The sequence below is a fragment of the Telopea speciosissima genome, chromosome 1, assembly GCF_018873765.1.
Source record: "Telopea speciosissima isolate NSW1024214 ecotype Mountain lineage chromosome 1, Tspe_v1, whole genome shotgun sequence".
Lineage (NCBI taxonomy): Eukaryota > Viridiplantae > Streptophyta > Magnoliopsida > Proteales > Proteaceae > Telopea > Telopea speciosissima.
The window spans coordinates 83,625,579-83,632,632 of record NC_057916.1 but is presented as its reverse complement, the minus strand read 5'-3'; the positions used below and the strand labels follow the sequence as shown (position 1 = coordinate 83,632,632).

The following is a 7,054-nucleotide window of genomic DNA, read 5'->3' as shown; positions in this document are numbered from 1 at the left end:
GATTTCCAGCTTCAAACCAAGACCAATTTCAATGCTTCCCAAGACTGGTTCTCTTTTCCTTTCTTCCTTTCTCTATTTTCTCCCCAAACTCTCTTAAGACTGAATTCTCGATTCTTCTTATGTTTAGGTAAGAATGGTGAAGTAGAAATAGGAAAGGGGTTATATATATATAACACTTAAGCACTAAGGGGTAGGTAGGACAGTAATTTGAGTCATAAATATTTCTAAAACTGATTTCCAGCTTCTTAGACTAATGAATAGTGAAGTTGGTTTCTATTTATAGTGGTTAAGTTATTTAAGGCCTGTTTGGTCTTTTAATGTAAAAATCAGTTTTAAAACTAATTTCTAAAATTGTTTTTAACCAGAATTTCTGTACTTATACCTTAATCTAACTATAGGATGATGTCATATGACATTATGGGTAAACTGGGTACGGGTAATTGCTGGGAATTGGATTCTCCACTAGGGATGTGGGTCCCACTGGGATAAAATAACCAGAATACCCCTATAAGTCTAATTGGTCATACAATCGGCATATAAATACACAGATAAGTTCATACTTACAATGGGTTAGTTAAGGGAAAGGTTCCGCATCCCCTCCAGGTAGCAGATCTGACAAAGGTAGCTTAGATGCGGGACTCCACTAGGGTTCTCTGACTCTAGAAGGGCAGGTTGAGAAGAAGACTCCCCGGAATCCTCCATAGGTGTATCAGATGATTGGTCTAATACCTTGACCGATGCAGCCCATAACATCGAAGCAAGCATCGACATAGAACTAGAACCTGAAATCACACAAGTTCCAAAAATTTAAATTTATTGCGGATTTTACACTGATAGGTGTAGAAGATGTACTCAGCTGAGACATAACCCGGCGAACCACTGCATCCATAAAGGTGGAGTCCTCTTATGTAGCATCTGTCTCAGTCATCACTGAATGAGCTCAAGCTCCCCCTCAACGGCCACCACGACCACGTATGAGAGACCAACACCTATCCTTGGTGTGGCCAGTTCTCCCACAATGTTCACATTTAAACCTGTCTCTCCCGATTCCACTAGCACCAACTGTCTCCACAGCACTAGCTTCCTCACGGTTAGGCCCTTGGCCTCTACCACCTCCACGGGTGTCCCGAAACAAACTGGAGTTAAGGGCTGACCTCTCATGAGATGATACTGGTGTTGGTGACATAGTAACACGCCGAGTCTCCTCACTCTGTAAATAACTACAGACCTCACTAAGATATGGAAGGGGAAACCGGCCTAAAAGCTGGAGTCTGACTGGCTCATAGTCAGAGTTCAGACCACCAAGTAGAGAGAAGACACGCTCCATTTCAAGAGTCCGATACACCTTTGCTTCATCCTCTGGGTTGGTCCAATGAAGATCTCTATAATGGTCATACTCCTCCAAAAGACTAAGGAAGGCACACTGTAGTACTCAGAAATGGTTCTGTCACCCTGCTTCATTGAGTGAATTTTTTGGTGAAGCTGATAGACCTTGGCAGAGTCACCCACTCTATCAAAGGTCTTAGCAACACTATCCCAGATTGCCTTGGCAGTCTCTTTTCTGATAAACCTTCTCCCAATTTCGGGCTTCATTGAGAAGATCAACCATGTCATGACTATAGAATTCTCAGTCTCCCATTTATCATAAGTAGGTGAACCAGGTGCTGGTGCTTTGATAGTACCTGTGATATATCCAAGTTTCCCTTTGCTCCTGAGGGAAAGCCTCACAGAGTGTGACCAATCCAAATAATTAGTCTCATCAAGCTTCACAAATGAAATTTGGAGGTGTGTGCTCTCATAAACCAACTGAGGGACGGTTGTTAAAGGGGGCTGTGAATCAGCCGAACCAAGCTCAGAGTTTTCTGTACCAGCTATCTTCTAAGGAAAATGGCACTTGACCATATACTAGGGTACCAATCCAAGTGGGGAGTACACACTCAACCCAAAAAAGGAACCAAAGACAAGAAAAGAACAGAGACAGCTTGAGAATACTTCACCCTAATACTCTCCAAGAGGTATCATCAATCATAAACAAGTTCAAAAACTTCACAAAGGCTGTATACTCAACAATAAGTCCAAAAAAAACAGAGCTCAGACATTCTCGGCTGTACCTGGGCAGAAAACAAACTCCACGAAAAAAAGAGTTGTGCTCACATAGAGCCTTCAAGCAGCAAGAAGGGACACATGGACCTTGACAAGCACCCTTGGGCGATTCTACTGCTCCATTCGAAGCCTCAAACCCACGCCGAGAGAGAGAGAGATACAGAAACTTCAAGCTGGAGCTGGCGATAACTCTAGCAGTGGATAGAGAGGCTTCAAATCATCAAGAGAGCTTCATCTGAGCTCAAACAGCAGTTGCAAACACAAGGATAGGTTATATTAAACCTATTTCATGCTCCTTTCAACAGATTTCTTACATAGGGAGCTTCTCCTTGAAACCCTTTGTTCCCTAGGGTTTCAAAGAGAAGGAAAGAATGGAAGCAAGAAGATAGATTTGACTCTCAAACCCTAAGGCTTTGATACCAAGTTAGATTTTAGGTTAAGAAGGTAAGTAAGAGAGAAGGAAGAAGTTGGAGGAGGAAGAAGATGGCAAGAGAAGAGAGAAGAGAGAAGAGAATGTTTTGGGTTATAATCGGTTGTGTTGGGGAGACTTCTCCACACATTTATATTACTTCAATGATATTAATGAGAGAATTACAACCACCTCCCTAGGGAGTTACAAGATAAAAAAGATGAAAATACAGAATTACATAATAAGGTAACTAGTAATAAGACGATTACCCAAACTACCCTTATTACACGACTTCTAACAAGAAGTTGTTTTTTTGCCTTGATTCTTGTTGTGCTGCCTATTTTTAACATTTTGAACCTAATCCATGCATTAGTTTCACATAGAAAACACTCAAAATAATACTTTTGGTTTTAACCCAAGTTTGATAGTGCAAATTGTTCTTGGACATGGTATCGAACATAACTCCTTTAATACAAATTAGATTTTCAACAAATCCAAGATTATTTATTCATAACTGTTCAATAACTGTCTCATGGAACATCTTAAAGGAAGTCGGATGCCTAGGCAAAATCTCATGTGGATGATTTAGCCAAACAAAGTTATCCATAGACAGCCCTGTATAGTGGTCCTCACCCCCTGATTTAGTGGGTATACTTGCATGGTTTTACTGTGGCCAACATGCCCCCAAACACATCTTTTACATTTTGCTACACTAGTACTTTTTTGGCTTCAATTAATAAAATCCTTCTATTCCCAATGAGAAAATTTTACTTTAGGTGTATAAGGAATGTGTTATATCATGCTCCTTGTTAAATTATATTTATAGTAAAGCCAACCAGGACAAGAAAACTTACATGATTAGAAACCACAGACATAAGCAAATCATTAGGATCCGGAACATTATATGTCTTTGCTGCAAACATCAACATTGCCGTTGCTAACACAAAAAGTAACCTCTGGCATGATGGCAGCAACGTTTCTGTCAATTAGATCACAGAAAGAAGTCAAAGAACATGTAAATCCAACTCTTTAAAGTTCAAGAGGTCATTCTTTCGTGTTTTACGGATTTTTCAATTACAATACCATTAAAAGGATCCAGAGATATATTTGTGAGAGAAATTGGAAGCTGAAAGAATCCAACAATGTTTTGATTGGTGTTTTGCAACATCACAAGTTTAAGCAAGAAAACCTGGTATAGAGGAAAGTGCTCAGTTGTAGATACTTAGAAAACATTAGAATGCAATGCAATGGTTTTCATTACAGTAATACTGAAAAAATGAATTAATCTTGTTAAATACTTCAAGACAGATTTCAGCACACATGTCGCACTTCTAAATTCTAGTGGGTTCTCACCTTAAAGCGTGAAGCAATAAGAGTTAAGCCGAAAGAATAAGCTATAGCTTCAAAATTTGAAGGCAAGTTATCAGAAATATTGGCTTGTATCCATAAAACACAAAGCCACTGGGATGTTTGGTCCTCACTTAGTTTAGTAATTATTGGCTCCTGCATATTAGAAAAGTGGAAAGAAATAATGGTTATTGCTTGATATGGAAGAAAACAAGTGCGCAACATCCCAATTATCACTATGTACTCCTTGAAATTATAATTAGAAAATGCATGAATTCCAGCACTTACTGCCTCTGTTAAGCATGCTGGTCCAGTTGCTCTATCAATTACAGAACAACTTATTTTGTAAAAGTTAGGCGAGTTTTTACGGGCCCAACCCTGTTTCTCATCACCTGATTCTCTATCTTTAGAATCATCTTCAGTATTATTCCCATGCTTCTCTACTATTGCATTGCCCTTCTCCCCGCAATGCTTTTCAAGTAGAGCAGCAGTGGAGGCAAACGCCGATTCAGTTTTGGCTATCAACTTCCTTGGTTCATACAAACTCTCAGATCCTTAAGATGCTAAGTCATGTCGAGGATTGTTAGATGATGGAACAAGGATAATAGCAAATATCTGGTGTGCTCGAGCAAAATCATGTGGTACCTTTCAATTCAGAAGAGCTCAAAAGGAACCTTCCACAGCCACCTGCAGATATTTCGACCTTGCCTCAGCTACCTCATTAGTAAGATTAATCATCCTACATCCAAGGAAAAGGAAAGTAAAAATATAAGAGGAAACAGAGATTCCTGTTTCTTTTGTAAACGGATGTCAGAATCACTTTTATGTCCTGTATTAGTTCAGATTCTTGGTCCATTTGGCCAAGCAAACAAGAAGTCCTATAGAAGGTTCAACCCAGTTACTTGATCCACAATATGATCAACCTGGCTTCAAGCTCTGAAATTTTCATAAGCAATAACTGCTCCCTTTCAGACGCAGCTGTTTCAACCTGTCAATTGAGAAAATATAGATAAATTTGTACTTAACTTGACCTCAAATGAGACATACATAAAGAGAACTATAACACATAATTAATATTAGAAAGAAAGAATTGAACAGTTCCATCATGCTTCAGAGGTTAAAGAGAGCATTGAAAAATAAAATTTCACATAGAGCTGCTATTGAGACCTAATATAATAGGCATATGGCATATAATTCTTTTAATAAGAAAAAGAATACTGAGTAAACCAGTGATCGGCTGTTGCTTTAAAGTACTAGTGAGTTTATTAAAGAAGAGGAAACAGGCTGCTAACAACAGTTTTTCTTATAGGAATAACGATGAAAACTCGGATCATAACAAAAATAATAATAAAAAAAATCCGTCCTTGCCTAGGAAGTCCACCGAATGATTAGTGGAAGTTGGGAAACCCAAGAATGATGCACTTGATGCAGCCGTCTACCCCCCCGGTTTCTCTAAAATGTCACATATTGTTAAGGAATCTCTTACCCATGACCTCCAGCCTAAAACATTGTTAGAATCACCCTAGCTTACCACATGAATAGAATTAAGCTTCTTCATTATTCTAGCTAAATAGATGTTAATCATTGTTAGACGGACACAGCTCCAGCCTTATTTTGGTCACATTTGCCTTGGAAAAGAGTAATGGCTATAAAGAACTCATATTTTTTCAGCCCTTTCAACACCTTCAAAAATGAAATTTCAAAATCTGATCCTTCCTATATTGCTTCTGATGAAGAAAGAAAGAGAGGGAGAAGATAAAATAGAGTTGATTTGAAAGGGAGCAAACCAAAAAAGGGTCATTGGAAAATATTTGTATAGAGGAGGTGACATCAGAGATACATGCCAACTGTAGTTTCGTACGATTCGTGTACGTAAGCTGCATAATCACCACGCACAATTTTACATACATCTTGCCAAGCCAACTAAGGATTTTAATCTCGAATTGGTTCTTAAAACCCTATCAAGTTTCACACATATAATGAAATGCATAAATATTAGAATATGATCTTCACTTTAAAATAGCTCAAATTAGAACGTGCACTGCGAGGGAATGACTAAAAAATAAAGTATAGAAAAGAGGAAAAAGGAAGAAATTCAATTGTGGAGGCGATCAAAAAACCTGGTAGACCCACCCACCAAAGGGGGGGAACAAAACTGCAAACCCAATTGGAAGTGGATACCTGTAAATCCAAAGCAAAACTTCTTAATTAGAACGTTTTCATGTTGGTTAACAAGAGAATTGAGAATGATTTCTATATCGCTTCTAATAATACTCTGTTTTCCAAGTAAAACAGGTGAACTTACAGGGACATGGGAGTCTCTGGCACTTCTTTTGGGATCAGTAGCAGAGAAAACAGTGCAGACAAGGACGAAGGTGCCAATAATTTGAGCTGCCAAACCCACACCTTTTCTGTAGCCATCGGTGATCTCATTCGCCCCACCACCATACTGCACATAGTAAGACTTTTGGAAGGCCTTTACTAGCCCTACACCACACATTGCACCCAAGCATTCTGCCACGATGTACATCACAGCACGGATTAGTGACATTTTACGGGCTAAGAAAAGCCCAAACGTCATTGCCGGTTAAAATGCCCTCCTGTAAACACAAACACACACAACTGTTTATAATCAAATTTTTAACAACAGAAAACAGAGAAAGAAGCAAAAAAATGGATTACCCACCAGAGATGGCGGAGCAGTAAACGAGGATGAAGATCATGAAACAAAGCCAGATATCATAGTTATGTCCTAGATGATAAGACAAAATTTGAGCAACGGTCATGAGGTGCCAAGCGTCTAGAAGGAAATAAAAAAATACCAAAAAATTAAAAACAAATAAGAAAATAGTGATGAGTTTGAGTTACAGTGAAGCAGTCTTGAATGAAAAGAAAATGGCGGTGGCTAGTGATGCAGGTCCGAGTGAAGTAGAGAACCTCAACAAGAAAACCTCAGTGTTTCGACAACGACGATGATGGCTTCTTCGTCTCAAATTTTTTTTGCAGTGCAGGGCTGCAGGTTTGAGCTTTGATTGGTTGAATAAGATAAAGTGCACTAGCTAGAGCCGGACCTTTAGGGTTGGGCTTAGGCCTGTTAAAAATTCAACAAAAAATAACATCAGAAAACAACCTAAACGAGTAAGAAACGAAGAGAAAAGAGGAAGAAGGAAGAAATTCAATTGAGGCGGCGATCAA

At 38.9% G+C, this 7,054-nt stretch overlaps 1 long non-coding RNA gene across 1 annotated transcript; it reads right to left on the bottom strand.

Moving 5' to 3' along the window:
• Positions 1 to 4,559: 4,559 nt before the first annotated feature.
• LOC122648085 lies at positions 4,560 to 4,863 on the bottom strand. Its single transcript, XR_006331021.1, has 2 exons — positions 4,783 to 4,863; positions 4,560 to 4,598 (listed from the first exon to the last, which is right to left on the bottom strand). It is a non-coding gene; the product is annotated as an uncharacterized LOC122648085 (long non-coding RNA).
• Positions 4,864 to 7,054: the final 2,191 nt, after the last annotated feature.